The sequence below is a fragment of the Bos indicus genome, chromosome 20, assembly GCF_029378745.1.
Source record: "Bos indicus isolate NIAB-ARS_2022 breed Sahiwal x Tharparkar chromosome 20, NIAB-ARS_B.indTharparkar_mat_pri_1.0, whole genome shotgun sequence".
In the NCBI taxonomy this organism is placed as follows: Eukaryota; Metazoa; Chordata; class Mammalia; order Artiodactyla; family Bovidae; genus Bos; species Bos indicus.
The window spans coordinates 51,518,484-51,536,621 of record NC_091779.1 but is presented as its reverse complement, the minus strand read 5'-3'; the positions used below and the strand labels follow the sequence as shown (position 1 = coordinate 51,536,621).

At 37.3% G+C, this 18,138-nt stretch overlaps 1 non-coding gene across 1 annotated transcript; it reads right to left on the bottom strand.

Moving 5' to 3' along the window:
- Positions 1-470: 470 nt before the first annotated feature.
- TRNAC-GCA (transfer RNA cysteine (anticodon GCA)) lies at positions 471-542 on the bottom strand. Its single transcript has one exon. It is a non-coding gene; the product is annotated as a tRNA-Cys (tRNA).
- Positions 543-18,138: the final 17,596 nt, after the last annotated feature.

The following is an 18,138-nucleotide window of genomic DNA, read 5'->3' as shown; positions in this document are numbered from 1 at the left end:
GTGACATGCAATCAAAACCTGAAAACTTATCATTTAAATTAATTCTAAAATCCAAAGAGAAATGAAAACTTTTGTCTGGATAAACATTGCCCATTTTACTAGTAGTATACCCTAGTGAAGTATAAAGGATACAGTTGTAAGTGGTTGATTCCTAGAAGGTTCTAAGCCAAAGAGGATGTTGGATGTTGTTCCATTTGGGAGCAATCATTTGGCCATAGTGTGAAGGAAGAATCTGAAAAGACTACGTGAAAACAGTCTTGACAGTTCATCTCATTATTCCATGCATATATGACAAAATATTTCATTAGAACTGGAATATTTAAGAGGAGTGAAGTAAAGTGAAGTGAAGTCACTCAGTCGTGTCTGACTCTTTGCGACCCCATGGACTGTAGCCTACCAGGCTCCTTCATCCATGGAATTTTCCAGGCAAGGGTACGGGAGTGGGTTGCCATTTCCTTCTCCAGAGGATCTTCCCAACCCAGGGATCGAACCTGGGTCTCCTGCATTGCAGGCAAACACTTTACCATCTGAGCCACCAGGGAAGTGAAGCATAAATATAACAAAATGTGAGGAAATATAAATGTAGAAGTATGACTTTTGGATATGCACATAAGGAAAAGGGAAAAGTCTAACATAACTTTTGACATAGGATGAGAGCTGTGCCATTCGTTGACACAGAGCATTGCAGAAAAGTGATACTTTTTATCATGGGAAAATGCAGCCATGTATTTATAATATATATTTTTAAACAATTGTATATATCCTAGTAGAGCTAGGTGGTTATACTCACTTTCTATCCTTCTTTATCTGCCCCAAGCTGACCTAGATAAGACAAATTTTTTCTTCATTCTTTTATTATTACTACCACTATAACATTATCATGACACAAAGCATTAATATATAAGCCAAATACAAAATGAAAGTTTAGAGCAGTAGAAGAGTTTTGCCGCAAAGCAGCATGAAATTTTTTAAATAATATATTTGATCTTCCTTTGGTTATCTGCCTACAAACAGTTCTATTTTTGATTATTCTTTGAAGGTCAGCTGTGTTGCATGTTATACTTCTTCCATTTATCTTTTTCCTCCTTATTCTCAAATTCTGATAAATTGATTATGCATAATATTTTAACTTCTCTTTGATTCTGTCTGCTTCGAAGGATCAGACCTGTGGCTTCAGTTTATTATGTTTTATTACCTTAGAGGTTTATCTAAATAATTTTTAAAAATCATAGATCAATTATTGCCAATAGTTTTTAAAAATGTATTCTTTTTTCTCATAATAGTATTTTAAAGGTTTCTGATATGTTTTGAGTGCTAGTATTCTGTCTTTTTTGAATCTACAAACTTCTCATATATTAAGCCTGATTAGATTTATCAAGCATATTCCAAGGTCAATTGTGATATGTCAGTTTATCATGTGGATAAGACACCAAGTCCCTAACTATTAAGTGGACTCTTGGTGACAAATGTACTAGAACTTCTAGAACTAATCATCTGACAATACCCTCTCTGGTACAATAGCCCACGGATTTAATAACTATAGTTAAGCTTGTTTCCTTATGAGAAAAGAATTATAGATATTTGTTTTGTCCCTTATGATCCAAATGATTATACTTCATCACATCTGAATGTGTTTGAATATAATCAGAATTTCCTCAGCGAGTGAAAATTTTTTTCTTTTTTTCCAAATTACTAATTATATACCCTGGTGTGACTCCTGGAGACCAGTGAATATTAGATCACTTGATTTATTTGTAGCTATTATCTGTCTGTTTACCTTTTCTGGTGTCTTAAGTCATTTGTTCCCCTAAAAGGGTTTTAAAGTTTCCTTTTAACACCAGATTACCCAAAGTGAATAATTTTCTTGTTTCTTTTACTTGCACATGTTATTCAGGTGGCAATTGAATGTGTAAAAATATATTTTATAAAGTGTAGATTATTTTATGCTCATAAAGTATGTGGGCTCAGTCACTCAATTATGTCCAACTCTTTGTGACCCACGGACTATAGTCCACAAGGGTCTCTGTCCATGGAATTTTTCAGGCAGGAACACTGGAGCAGGTTGCCATTTCCTACTCCAGGGGATCTTTCCAACCCAGAGACTGAATCCTCATCTCTTGGGTCTCCTGCATTGGGAGGCAGATTCTTTACCACTGCACCACCTGGGAAAAGCAGAATTTACCACTTTATGCTCATAAAATAGCAAATTACAATTCATATAATGATACAAAATATCTACTATTTTGTTGCATCTTAAAGTATGCTATTTTATTGCATGTTTCTTTGTCTATTAAGTTGATAGATGCAAAAATATATTGAGAGATTTCAGCTTTTCTTTGCCATTTCTAATTTGCATATATCTAAGAGGCTTACTCTGGGTATCAAGAGATATACTACTTATGAGACCACTTATAATGAATGCTTACTAAGATGTGTATACATGTATGTGTCAATAAGTTAGTGTGTCTGTTTTATGTGTATACAAAAAAAAGCTGCAAAAACTACAACCAACAGAAAACATTTTCAAAAGCTTCTGGTTTTGATTCAATCATCTTGAATCTTCAATTACCAGCCTAATTCTGCTTGGAACTATCTTGAATACTCTGCATCAGTCAAACCTCCAATCTTCCCCCATCCCTATCCATGCCACCCTGTCCTGAATCCTTGCCTGATAGACAAACTATATCATAATGAGATATATATATATATATATTTTTTTTTTAGTACTTAATTATCACTAATAACTATAATAACCTCTGGAATTCACTTTGATCATTTAATTTTTGATCTAATTTGGTATCCACATTCTTTTTTTTTCTTGCTTTCATTAACAATTTCTTATTCATTTTACTTTGCCCCTTGTTAATTACTTTTACTTGCTTAAAATTCTTTTTTGAAGAAATCTTAGCATAAATTGAGACTAACCTATATATCATTAATTAATTCTATCAACCTTTATTGGCCATCTCATATTTCTAAATACTATTCTAGGTCTTCTGAGAAACACTAAGATGAATAAATCCTGAATTATGGTTTAAAAAATGCATATATACTTATGAGCATATATCCAAAGGAAATAAAATAGTAATCTTGAAGAGATATCTGCTCTTCTGTGTTTATTGCAGCATTATTTGTCATATCCAATATATTAAATTTCTAAGTGTCTGTCAATGAATGAATGGGTGAAGAAGATGTGGTATATATGTATCCAATATAGAGTTTTACATCCATGAGAAAGAAGGAAATCCTACCATTTGTAACAAACTGGATATATATATGTATATACACACACACATATACACATACATCTCTTGATAATTGTCTCTTGATAATGTATTATATATATATACATTAATGTATATGTAATGTGTGTATATATACACACATACATGTCTTAATAGATAGATCCATATCTCTATCTGCCCCAAATATGTACAAATCCTAATTTCTGTAAATTCTGAATATTATATGGGAAAACAAATTAACATCTTGCTATGATTAAAACACCTTGGGGTGATTCAATTTCATGGAATCAAGAGAAAATCCTGGATTATCCTAGTGGCCCTAATATGATCACATGTGTGTGTGCTAAGTCACTCCGGTTGTTTCCTGCTCTTTGTGACTCTATGGACTGTAGCCCACCAGGCTCCTTTGTCCTTGAGATTCTCCAGGCAAGAATTCTGGAATGGTTTGCATACCTTCCTCCAGGAAATCTTCCTGACCCAGGGTTCAAACCCATGTCTCTTGTGTCTCCTGCATTGGGAGGTACGTTCTTTACCACTGATGCCACCTGGGAAGTCCAATATGATTACACTGAGCTTGATAAGAGGGACAGAGAAGGAATCAGAGTCAGTGGAGATGGTTGCATTAAGCAGAGACTGAATGTTGAAATTCAGAAATGGAAGAACTTTAACCTAATGAAGCTGATTTTGAACTTCTGACTTTTTAAGAGAATAAATTTGGGTTATTTTAAGTCATTAATTTTGTGGTAACTTTTTATATCAGCAACAAGAAAAAACTATGCCTTCTAATTTTCCACATCCTTCACCATACTCTATAAGCTCTGTGAAAAGTGGAACAATGCAATCTCTTCCTCTCTCTCTCTTTTATTTTTCTTTTTTAAAGTCTCAGTATCTCCAAGGTCTGGCAACATCTCTGAACTCGGTTCTTTTCTTCTACAAAGCTGGAGATTGTTATACATTGTTTTTTTTTTTTTTTTTCCAGATGAGTCGTTGAAACAGTATCTTCTCAAAAAATAGTTTGAAATATTATAATATCAACTAATTTGGATAAATATTTAATCACAATATGAATGAATGAGTTAGTTGCTCAGTTATGTCCAACTCTTTGTTACCCCATGTCTATAGCCCACCAGGCTCCTGTGTCCATGGAATGCTCCAGGCAAAAATACTGGAGAGTCCCTTCTCCGGGGGATTTTCTCAATTCAGGGGTTGAATTTGGGTCTCTTGCATTGGCAAGCAGATTCTTTACCATTTGAATCACCAAGGAAGCCTAATATATTTAAGCATTTTAAAGAAACTAAAACTCTTAAAGTATTTTAAAAAAATAAATATTTTTTTAAAGTATGTACCACAGTCTTTGAGATATATTCCACTAAGAATATATCTTTATTCTATATATCTATATATCCCTTTATCTTCTGTTAATGATACCTAGCAGAATCAATCTTCTGCTGAAATACCTAAGATAATATTAAGCACAATTTTGTCAATATCACTTCCAATCTAAAATATTATGGCTGAAATAATGGAATTAGGTTAGTCAGAACAGCCTCCTTTGTTTTAATTATTCTTTATTTTAGTTTTTCATTAGATATTCAAAGAAGGTAAGGAACACATTTTAAAGTCTCTACATGCTTATATCCTGAGCATCCAGGAGAGTGAGTCAACAATGAGCTTCCTTCTGGGGTATCCTGGATAAAAGATGTTAAAGCTATAGTAACCTGAACTGTAATGATACCAAGAGATGAATTCTGGGCCTCACAGAACCACAAACTAAGTATTTTTTTTTAACTTCAAATAGGATAAAAATTGAAATGTAATAGACATTAAATAAATATGTGAGATTGGTCAATAAATTGCAAGTCCTGTGATTTTTTAAACTGGGAGCATTTCAACGGATTATAAAAGTTATAGAACAACAAAATCTCTGCTAAACGGAGAGGATAATACACACATGAAGCTCATTATTCCAGATATGGTGGATCTGCAAATGTCAATGATATCCGCGTACTATTTTGGGTGATTAATTCACAATATTTAAGGCAAATTAGACAGGGATGAATGTGCCCCTAAGCAATGAAGTTGTTCCAGGGAGGTTATTAAACATGATAGAAAAGATTCTCTGATATCACCTTCAGAGAGAACAGATATGGAGATAAATTGGCTGCTGGTCATTTATTGATCTTTTCAACATTCAGATGAGGCCTCAGACACAGAGCAGACACACAACACGAGGCTGTTGTGTATGCATAATGTAATTTATACAACTTTCTTCAAGTAACAATGAAAGTGCTCAGCATAAGGATAATTACAAAGAGGATCATCTAAAGAATTTACAAAGACAGGAAACCTACAACTGAAAATGAATGGATGCATCAATAATATAAATAACACCATGTGAGAGAAAGATGTACAAATTACAAGGCAGAAAGGATTTATTTTCCTTTTCCAGGAATATTTTACGTTTTTTTTTGTTTGTTTGTTTCTTTTTCTGAAAGAACATTTAATGTGCAAAGGAAATTAGGTCAATTTTCATGACAAAGTCCTAAATAGAAGGAGCATACAAATGTCATCAAATTATGCTTCCTCTAAAGCTAAACTATAAAATGTCCTTCCATTTTTTTCATTAGTAAGGTGTATGTGATCTGCTTCTTGTTTTGGTTTTTTTTTTCCCCCATTGATTCTTATTATAAATTATTCATTTAAAGTATTATCAGAAATTGTACCGATTGTATTACAGAGAAATGAGTAATAATATTCCTTTTTCCAATTACAATATAGCTTCCTGGTGGCTCAAACAGTAAAGAATCTGCCTATAAAGCAGGAGATCTGGGTTCAATCTCAGGGTCAGGAAGAGCCCTAGAGAAGAAAATGGCAAACCACTCCAGTAATCTTGCCTGGAGAATTCCATGGACAGAGGAGCCTGATGGGCTACAGTTCATGGGGTCACAAAGGATCAGACACGACTGACTGACTAACACTAAAATTAATTACAGTATACAATGATCAAACATGCTCAGCGTTAAAGTTAATGCCACAAATATTAAAAACTAAGAAGTTACCTTCTATCCCCTTTTTGGCTTTCAATGTATGAATCAAATTAAGAAGTAATCCTGTGCCAAATTTCTCTATATCTAAAATGTGGGACTTCCCTGGTGGCTCAGACGCTAAAGCGTCTGCCTACAATGAGGGAGACCAGGGTTCAATCCCTGGATCAGGAAGATCTCCTGGAGAAGGAAATGGCAACCCAGTCTAGTATTCTTGCCTGGAAAATCCCATAGATGGAGGAGTCTGGTAGGCTACAGTCCATGGGGTCGCAAAGAATCAGACATGACTGACTGACTGCACTCACTTGCTTTCATATATATTCATCTTAATGAATGTTCAGTAATTGATAAGTACAAATACTTATAATAAACTTGTCCATTTTTCAAGACTTTTAGACGTGCTTCTCCAAAAAGGCCTTAAATTGTCTCTTATGTTGGATTTATAGCCAGTGTAATTACATAAAGTCCAGGTTACATACACAAAAAGTGAGAAAACAAGACAAAAAACCTTCACACAAATTTCCTTATAGTTTATAACTTCTAGCCTTGTCAGCAAATCTGAAATGTATATGAGTGTAAAGGTAGTAAGGGGTGGGGGAGGGGATAATACTTTTTAATTGTAATACTTTTTAACATGACAATTACTCTAGCCTGTATTATAGACCCTTAGGACTTTTAAGAGAAAAGTGAAGGGAGAAACATGCAGTGGAGAATAGAAAAGCTATGATAATTATCCAAAGGAAAATAAATATATACAAAGAACAAATAAGTGTTCCCATAATGACCTGGGCACATATAAAATGATAATGTATTTTACAATATGCAGAGAATTTGTGTCTAGCATGTCTATGTCACTGACTTCTTCCACTTAGGAACTAGTGTTTATGCTATTAAAAAAAAAGAGAGAGAGAGAATTGATAAAAGCTCAGTTTGTCCTATGGATTTTTCCCTGAAATTTAAATTGTTTTCTCCATTTGTTTACCTTTTCTAAGGATTCTTATCACCTACTTGAAATTCATTTTCTGAATCTACATCAGGATTTCCATACCCACATTGGTAATCTGCATCTCGAAAGACTACTGGATGATAATAGCTTTCTTAGAATATGCTCTTCCTTCTCCACTTTCTATTTCAAGAAATGACATAAAGCCCAGGACACTTCTGTTTCTTGCCACATTCAAGAAGTCACAGTTCAGTTCAGTTCAGTCGCTCAGTCATATTCGACTCTTTGCGACCCCATGAACCGCAGCACGCCAGGCCTCCCTGTCCATCAACAACTCCCAGAGTTCACCCAAACCCATGTCCATTGTCTCAGTGATGTCATTCAACCATCTCATCCTCTGTTGTCCCCTTCTCCTCCTGCTCTCAATCTTTCCCAGCATCAGGGTCTTTCCAATGACTCAACTCTTCACATCAGGTGGCCAAAGTATTGGAGATTCAGCTTCAACATCAGTCCTTCCAATGAACACCCAGGACTGATCTCCTTTAGGATGGACTGGTTGGATCTCGTTGAGGTTCAAGGGACTCTCAAGAGTCTTCTCAAATACCACAGTTCAAAAGCATCAGTTCTTTGGCACTCAGTTTTCTTTATAGTCCAACTTTCAAATCCATACATGACTATGGAGAAACCACAGCTTTGACTACATGGACCTTTGTCGGCAAAGTAATATCTCTGCTTTTCAATATGTTGTCGAGGTTGATCATAACTTTCCTTCCAAGGAGTAAGCGTCTTTTAATTTCATGGCTGCAATCACCATTTGCAGTAATTTGGGAGCCCAGAAAAATAAAGTCAGCCACTGTTTCCACTGTTTTCCCATCTATTTCCATGAAGTGATGAGACCAGATGCCATGATCTTAGTTTTCTGAATTTGAGCTTTAAGCCAACTTTTTCACTCCCCTCTTTCACTCTCATCAAGAGGCTCTTTAATTCTTCACTTTCTGCCATAAGGGTGACGCCATCTGCATATCTGAGGTTATTGATATTTCTCCCGGCAATCTTGATTCCAGCTTGTGCTTCCTCCAGCCCAGCATTTCTCATGATGTCCTCTGCATATAAGTTAAATAAACAGAGTGGCAATATACAGCCTTGACATACTCCTTTTCCTATTTGGAATCAGTCTGTTTGGAGAAGACAATGGCAACCCACTCTACTACTCTTGCCTGGAGAATTCCATGGACAGAGGAGCCTGGTGGGCTGCTGTCCATGGGGTCCCACAGAATCGAATACAACTGAAGAGACTTAGCAGCAGCAGCAGCAGCTGTTGTTCCATGTCCAGTTCTAACTGTTACTTCCTGACCTGCATACAGATTTCTCAAGAGGCAGGTCACGTGGTCTGGTATTCCCATCTCTTGAAGAATTTTCCACAGTTGTGATCCACACAGTCAAAGGCTTTGGCATAGTCAATAAAGCAAACCACTGATAGTGACTTTCAAACCAGCAGTTGTGACTGCATCACTCCCTGGCTCAATAGCCTTCAATGACTTTCAACCACACTCAAAATAAAGTGTATATAGTAGAAGATTTTCAATCAAGACTTTTTGTTGTTGTTGTTCCAGATGATTTCTAGATCCTACCTGATTTAAGGCTTCTTTAGCCATAAAGTTAAAGGTGCTCCCTGGTTTAGAAAGAGGGTAGAACTGACTGATAATGAGGCTTTCTTTTCTATGAATATCAAGATATTTCTGTAATAAAATCCCAGGTGAGAAACAAGCTAAAAATAAATGCTCTTTATGATCATTTTGCTTGGAGGAGAGAGGAAACAGATTTATCATAATTCTGAATGTGGAGTTTTTATATCTTTTTTTTTTAATTTTATTTTTAAACTTTACATAATTGTATTAGTTTTGCCAAATATCAAAATGAATCCATCACAGGTATACATGTGCTCCCCATCCTGAACCCTTCTCCCTACTCCCTCCCCATACCATCCCTCTGGGTCGTCCCAGTGCACTAGCCCCAAGCATCCAGTATCATGCATTGAACCTGGACTGGCATCTCGTTTCATACATGATATTTTACATGTTTCAATGCCATTCTCCCAAATCTTCCCACCCTCTCCCTCTCCCACAGAGTCCATAAGACTGTTCCATACATCAGTGTCTCTTTTGCTATCTCGTACACAGGGTTATTGTTATCATCTTTCTAAATTCCATATAGAAAGGACACCCCAAAATCAGCAATTTAAACAAGATGAAGAGACAGAGGAATACCCAGCAGATAAAGGAACAGGATAAATGCCCACCAAACCAAACAAAAGAGGAAGAGATAGGGAATCTACCTGATAAAGAATTCCGAATAATGATAGTGAAATTGATCCAAAATCTTGAAATTAAAATGGAATCACAGATAAATAGCCTGGAGACAAGGATTGAGAAGATGCAAGAAAGGAATTTTTATATCTTAAGATTCAAACCTGGTTGTCTTAAATCAATGAATTTTGATGTTGATATTTCTTTTGTTTTGTCATTGCTGAAAAAAGTCTATAAGGCAACTAGAAAATTATAGAGCATTACAGAATGTTACATTGGGAGAGAAGAGGTAAATGGGCATCATGCTTTTTTGTAAAAGATGAGAGGCGAATTAGAAAAAAAAGAAATGACAAGTGCTTAAATATGAATCCTGTCTTGGATCTAGACAAGCGTTAGATTGAAAGGTACTTGGCTGTGAGACTAGGAGTCTTATGTTTCTTTTTTGTCCCTGCAGTGCTGCAAGGCTCTGTGTGTCTCGGAGAATCCTGCCATTGCCCTAATATTAAGTCTAACGTGATACCTGAGTGTAAGAATGCAGCTGCTGAGGAAAGTACCTACATAGTGGGGTCTGAGGTAGTTCCCCTGCTTCTCCTCAGACTATACACAATAGTTCTTTCCAGTGTTCCCCCAGGAGGCAAAAATGATCCAGTGGAGGCTGCTGAATGGAAGGAGAAGAATGAGTAATAGCTGTGTGGACAAACAAGGTGGGTATAGAAGCAGTGGAGTAGGAAATGGCTACCTACTCCAATACTCTTGCCTGGAAAATCCCATGGACCAAGGAAGCCAGTGGGCTACAGCCCCTAGGGTCACAAAGAGTCAGACATGACTGAAGCAACTTAGCACAGCACAGCACATAGGAGCAGAGTCATACTCACGGCAGCCGGAGAGTCACCACAAGGAAACCATTAGACCTTAGGTGGGAGGAGAAAACAAACTCCCTATTGTCTGAGCCAAACTCTTCTGCTGTGATCACAGAGGAGCCTTGGGACAATGTGAAACAGTGTGACATTTTAGTGCTATGAGAAAATCCAGAATCTCCAGTGCCATTTTGGAAGGTGGATCACAAGAGAAGGACTCCTGAGAAGTAAGAAACCATAAAATGTTGGGTAATTTATAATTTTGTCTTTTTATTTTTTTGAAGAAAAAATAATGACGTGTTAAGGAAAATCTTAGCAGACACCATACTGTAGACTTTTCACTTTAGTAAAATGTTTCACATAAACAGTATGTTTATTCATTTTATTTTTTCATTTCATTTTATTTTTATTAGTGTATAGTTGGCCAAGAGGAAGGGGATATAGGTATACACATAACTAATTCACTTTGTTGTACAGCACTGTAACTTTGACTTTTTAAAACTAAGTATATTGAAGAAATTTTCATTGCATATTAAAAAGCAGAGATAATACTTTGCCAACTAAGGTCCGTCTAGTCAAGGCTATGGTTTTCCAATGGTCACATGTGGATGTGAGAGTTAGACTGTGAAGAAGGCTGAGTGCCGAAAAATTGATGCTTTTGAACTGTAGTGCTGGAGAAGACTCCTGTGAGTCCCTTGGAGTGCAAAGAGATCCAACAAGTCCATCTTAAAGGAGACCAGTCCTGGATATTCATTGGAAGGACTGATGCTGAGGCTGAAATTCCAATCCTTTGGCCACCTCATGGGAAGAGTTGACTCATTGGAAAAGACTCTGATGCTGGGAGGGATTGGGGGCAGGAGGAGAAGGGGATGACAGAGAATGAGATGGCTGGATGGCATCACTGACTCGATTCACATGAGTTTGGGTGAATTCCAGGAGTTGGTCAAGGACAGGGAGGCCTGGTGTGCTGTAATTCATGAGGTCGCAAAGAGTCAGACACAACTGAGTGACTGAAATGAACTGAATGTATTCACAGTCACTGAAGACATTGGAAGGACTGATACTGAAGCTGAAGCTCCAATACTTTGGCCACCTGATGGCCAGCCAACTCATTGGAAAAACCCTGATGCTAGGAAAGACTGAGGGCAGGAAGAGAAAGGGATGATAAAGGATGAAATGGTTAGATAGCATTACCTACTCACCAGGGCTTCCCTGGAGGCTCAGATGGTAAAGAATCTACCTGCAGTACAGGAGATCTGGGTTTGATCTCTGGATCAGGAAGACCTCCTGAAGATCTCCTGGAAATGGCAACCTACTCCAGTGTTCTTGCCTGAAGAATCCCATAGACAGAGGAGACTGGTGGGCTGCAGTCCATGGGGTTGCAAAGATTTAGACATGACTGAATGACTAACACTTTCACTTTCTTTCACCAACTCAATGGACATGAATCTGAGCAAATTCTGGGAGACAGTAAAAGACAGGGGAGTCTAGCATGCTTCAGTCTATGGGGCTGCAAAGAATCAGATACGACTAAAAGACTGAACAACAAGAACAATAAATCTCAAAGAAACTTTTCATTGCAAGATCTAATGTATTCACTATCACTGAGGAAAGATATCTGTTATAGGAAAGAACACACATCTTTGTGCCTCTGACATAAATTGTAAATATTTTGACTGCACTCCAACATCAAATTAATTACAAGTCATCTCTGTCATTAAAGTGATCTTAATTGATGCCTTGTGCCAGATGCTGGGGATAAAACAGTGAGCAAAACAGCACTGATCTGCATCCACACTGTGTTTACAGAAAATCAGAGACAGAAAAGTACACAGTTAAATAAAATAAGTTGTGAAAATTGTGTAAGTGAGCCCAAAGCAGAGGTGCTTAGCCAAATCCAAAAAGAAAGGTACAAATTACACCTAATTACTTGTTATTTTTCTGCATGTATCAAATGCTCTAGCTCTACTGAATTTCTCAACATGTCTTGCTACTACTAAATTCTCAAACTTTCATACATTTGCAAAAGTCACTTTCTGCATTTGTTTTTCAGTTCAGTTCAATGGCTCAGTCCTGTCCACCTTTTTGGGATGCTATGAACTGCAGCACACCAGGCTTCCCTGTCCATCACCAACTCCCAGAGCTTATTCAAACTCATGTCCATCCCAGAGCTTACTCAAACTCATGTCCATCGAGGCTGTGATGCCATCCAGCCTATCTAATCCTCTGTCTTCCCCTTCTCCCCCTGCCTTCAATCTTTCCCAGCATCAGGGTCTTTTCCAATGAGTCAGTACTTCACGTCAGATGTCCAAAGTATTGAAGTTTCAGCTTCAGCATCAGTCTTTCCAATGAATATTCAGGATTGATTTCCTTTAGGATGGACTGGTTGGATCTTCTTGCAGTCCAAGGGACTCTCAGGAGTCTTCTCTAACACCACAGTTCAAAAGCATCAGTTCTTTGGTGCTCAGCTTTCATTATAGTCCAACTCTCACATCCATACATGACTACTGGAAAAACCACAGTTTTGACTAGACTAGACGGACCTTTGTCAGGAAACTAATGTCTCTATGTTTTAATATGCTGTCTAGGTTGGTCATAGCTTTTCTTCCAAGGAGCAACTGTCTTTTAATTTTGTGGCTGCAGTCACCATCTGCAGTGATTTTGGCCAACCAAAAATAAAGTCTGTCACTATTTCCATTGCTTCCCCATCTATTTACCGTGAGGTGATGGGGCATTCATTTTTAGTTACTGCTATAATATTACCACAAATTTATAGCTTAAAACAATACACGTGCGTCATGCAATCCTTCTGGAGGTCAGATGTCCTAAAATTAAGGTTTTGGAGTACTGAGCTTCTAATGGAGGGTTTAGGAGAGAATGTTTCCTTGCCTTTTCCAGCTTCCAGAGACCATCTGCCTTCTGTGTCCTGTGTCTTCCCTCCTTAATCTAACTAAGCTCTTCTGTAATCAGGTCTCCTTCTCTCTGATTTGATCCTCTTACATGCCTCTTCCACAAACTCTTGTGACTGCATTGGGACAACGGTGATCATGCAGGATAACCACCTAACTCATGATCCCTATCTTCATCACATCTTCCAAGTCCCTTTTAGCATCTAAAGTAAACATATTAAGTGGTTTCAGGGGTGGTGGTTTTCTTTTGCAGGCTTCCCCAGTGGTTCAGTGGTAAAGAATCTGTCCCCCAGTACAGGAGGCACAGGTTTGATCCTTGGGTTGGGAAGATCTCCTCGAGGAGGAAATGGCAACCCACTCCAGTATTCTTGCCTGGAAAATTCCATGGATAGTGGAGCCTCTAGGGCTTTAGCCCATGGGGTCGCAAAGAGTTGGAGATGACTGAGCAGGCACACATGTTTTCTTTTTTGGAGCAAGAGAAAAGGTAAGTTTAATTCAGCCTACCACTCTTTGCTACAATTTCCATTGAATCTTTAATTTTTTAATTTATTTATATGGGTGAAGTAGAAAAAAAAAAAAAAATAGCTTTATTGCTTTGCCAGGTAAAGGCGGACACTGTGGGCTCCTGCCCTGGAAAACTGTGTGTCCCTTCCATTAGATCTTTTTAGATTTTTTTTTTTTTTTTAAAATTCTGGATGATACACCAACAAACCCAGAAGACAGATAGGGAATGAACAAAGGCAACAGAATGGGAAGGAAAGTAAAAAGGGAGGAGGAAGAAACAAAGGAAGCAAGTCAAGCTCAGATTATAACAGTTTAAAAAATCATGTTTGCTGATAAAATGTTAAAGATAAGATATTGGGATAGCTCATGTAATACTATCTTGAAAGGGGGATTTTGAATGACCATTCCAGTGTGTGACTTCCCTGGTGGCTCAGACGGTAAAGCGTCTGTCCACAATGCGGGAGACCCGGATTCAATCCCTGGGTTGGGAAGATCCTCTGGAAAAGGAAATGGCAGCCCACTCCAGTATTCTTGCCTGGAAAATTCCATGGACTAAGGAGCCTGGTAGCCTACAGTCTGTGGGGTCGCAAAGAGTTGGACACGACTAAGCAACTTCACTTCACTTCCAATGTGTATTTATTTACATGTGTGTGGGTATTAACTTTATTATGTTTGAAAGTTAGCAAAGGAACTAGATCCTCTTAGCCTCTTCATGATATGAAATTTATTTTAAAAACATTCAAAAGTAGTCACACATTATCTTTGACTACATGTCTTAAACATACCTTTACATTTTTAGCACAAAATCTTTACTGTTTTTAGTTGTGTCGCAGAGAATGTAGAATGCTCCATAAGGTAGCCTTAGCTGTATTATACTATCCCTCAATTTGTCCTATGGAGTCATAATTACTGACCCTCAGGGCATGGCAAGAGACCTATTATTTTTACATGTTATAAAGCATGGCCTAATAAGTAAAATCCATCAGTTAACATAAAAGTAGTTCTTTGTTAAACTTGGATTTAGTGTCTGCTTAAAGGAGATTATCCAAAGCATGACTCTTGTTAAATAAAAAGCCATTTATATGTGTTTATATCAACTCAAAATATATAGACAGTCTCTGGCACTAAGTAGGAAAGTCATAATTTTTTATCCCATGCAATATGTGTTTAATGTATCTTTCCTTTTAAACATTCATACCATGTAGGCATTTCATCAGTGGTTCACTGTATACAATTTTCTTCTAAAATACAGTTTTATTGAAGAGTCATTTACTGTAGAGCTTATATATATATATATATATATATACATACACATATGATATATCTTTCTTTTAGTGCCTCATAGAAAAAGTGGCCCTTCATTTTGTTTTATTATTGAAGGAGAATCCAGTAACTAACTTAGGCTGAGTCATCTTAGAAATATCTGTTCTCTTATCTGCTATGTAGCAAACTTCCCACACAGTCTATTTTGTTCTAATGCTCTTCCCTTTAAAGTTGCAGCAATATTTTCAATTACTTTTAAAGTGGTATTTGCTGAGAAAGAATTGCATTTTGCTTTATTGCCATATAGTTTTCAGATATTTTTGCTTTTCACCATAGGAGGAAGATCAAGTACTTTCTTGATGAAACAAGATATTTTGCATTTTGCTATTTCATAAAGCATTAAACAAGAAGTCTAAGCTTTTTTTTCTTTACACTGTTAATAAGATATCTTGCCTACATAGGTTTTCAGGGTCACTCTTCAATGATTTCCAAAACCTTGTCAATTTTTTTGTATTTTTTGTCATTTTTTTAAACATACAATTAACCATATAAATGCCAGCCTTTCAAGTCCTCAGACAAGACTTCAGTGATTCTCACTCAGGTTTAATTTAAAATCCTTTGAATTAGAGGACACAGAGCTCAGAATAATCTGACTCTCCACTCCCAATTCCCTGAACTAATCTCTCACCACCTGTCCTCTGAGTCCATCAGCCATTTCAGCCAGCTTTCTTTCCAAATGAGTCTATCTTGTTCTCACCTCTTACTTCTTCCTAATGTCACTCTCCTTGATCACAGTTGTGAACATTACAAGCTTCTCCTCACTTCTCTACCCTCTAGTGCTCATCATCTCCTAATATGTTGTACAACTCACTTGATTCATGTTTTGTATATAAATATCTACTGGAAACCAAACACTCTGGCAATGCCATTTTTTTTTTCCTGTTTGTATTTAACACGAACATCCCTAAAACCGAGAACTGTGCTCAGCACAGAGGTCATCAATAAGTTCTACTAAATACAAATCTAGTGTTTTAAAACAGTTTTGTTTTTTTAAAACCATATCTTATCTGGATAATCATTGTACTGTGCTCAGTCACGTCTGACTCTTTGTGACTGCCATGGACTGTGCCCACCAGTCTCCTCTGTCCATGGGATTTTCCAGGCAAGAATACTGGAGTTGGTTTCCTTTTCCTTCTCCATGGGCTCTTCCTAACCCAGGGATCAAACCTGCATCTTCTGTGTCTCTTGCATTGGCAGGCAGATTCTTTATCACTGAACCACCCGGAAAGCCCCTGGATAATCACAAGTATCTTATAATTGGCTGGCCCTTCTCCATCTTTATTCCAACACAATCTCAGTAAAATGAAATATCATGTAAAATATTTGTTCAAGAACTGTTGACACATGGAGGAGTGGAAACTGGGAGCATCCTTAGGATATACAAAACCTATGAGAAACAGGCCATACTGGGGAAAATGGTTCTTAAATAAATTATTCTGTCACAAGATGATGGCACTGTCCAAACTGAGATTCCATCTGTGTGTAGCCAGGTCCACTGAATGACCAAGAAAGCATTGGTAGTGGTGGTGGTGGTGGTTCAGTGGCTCAGTCATGTCCGAGTCTTTGAATTGTCCGAGTCCGAGTCCCATGAATTGTAGTCCCCCAGGCTCCTCTGTCCATGGGATTCTCCAGGCAAGAAGACTGGAGTGGGTTGCCATTTCCTTCTCCAAAAAAGCACTGGATTGGCAAAAATGTTCCTTCAGGTTCTCATGCAATGTTACCGAAAAACTCAAAAGAACTTTTTTGCCAACCCGATACTTCAGAGACACAAGTTTTAAATTTTATTCTGTTTATTCATTAAAAGGGGCTTCCCCAGTTGCTCGGCAGTGAAGAATCTGCCTGGGGCTTCCCCGATGGCTCAGCAGTAAAAAAAATCTGCTTGTAATGCAGGAGACATCGGTTCAATCCCTGGGTTGGTAAGATCCCTTGGTATAGGAAATAGCAACCCACTGCAATATTCTTGCCTGGAGAATCCCATGGATTAAGGAGCCTCCTGGGCTACAGTCCATGGGGTCGCAAAGATTTGGACACAACTGAGTGCATGCACGCATGCACACTTAATGTAGGTGTTGAAATTTTGCTGCAAAAGCATCCTTTTTACAAGAAAAGACATTAAAATATGCGAAGTTTTTCTGAAAATATATTAATAATATAATCTGTACAAAGTCAGAATATTATCTTTATGTTGTATGAATGTTTTCTCTCACAATTACCTACCAAAACAGCAGTTGCAAGGCACTAAACAAACACATCTTTAAACAGTCAATAAGAAAAGACAAAAACAGATCAGAGTATCTGAATTGAATGAAGTGTCATTTCAAAATCATAAACCTCTAGGTGGTTAGAATTGAGGCTGAGAGGAGAGGCCCCGAGGTAATATAAATGTTTTTAGGTTGATTCAGTTGTTTTCAGCCAGTAGGGAATTTTCAAAACATTGAAGACTTCTGTCATAAAGCATAATTCTAAAAATGGTTTTAGCAATGTTGAAGCAAAGATTGCTTAAAATTACAGAATAATGATGATAATGAATTCAATATAATTTTATAACCCAAATGTTTCTCCTTGTGAATAGTTATGAAGTGTGTCAATTAGAAGCAAAACAGAAGTGGTTATTTCCTATAGAGTAGCAAATCTAAGAGCTGATAGGAAAATACCAAACATGGAATATTAAATTCTATTATGCCATGTATGATAATGGGTTTCCCCTCTGGCTCAGCTGGTAAAGAATCCGCTTGCAATGTGGGAGGCCTGGGTTTGATCCCTGGGTTGGGAAGATCCCATGGAGAACTGAAAGGCTACCCAAGCCAGTAGCATGACCTAGAGAATTCCATGGACTGTATAGTCCATGGGATCGCAAAGAGTCGGACAGGACTGAGCAACTTTGACTTTCACTTTCATGTATGATGATAGATTAAGAAATGAATGATGGTATATATGATTTGATAATCCAATAAATACATTTATTTATATGAGTATATAAACAATCTATATGTGTATAATTTGTGTC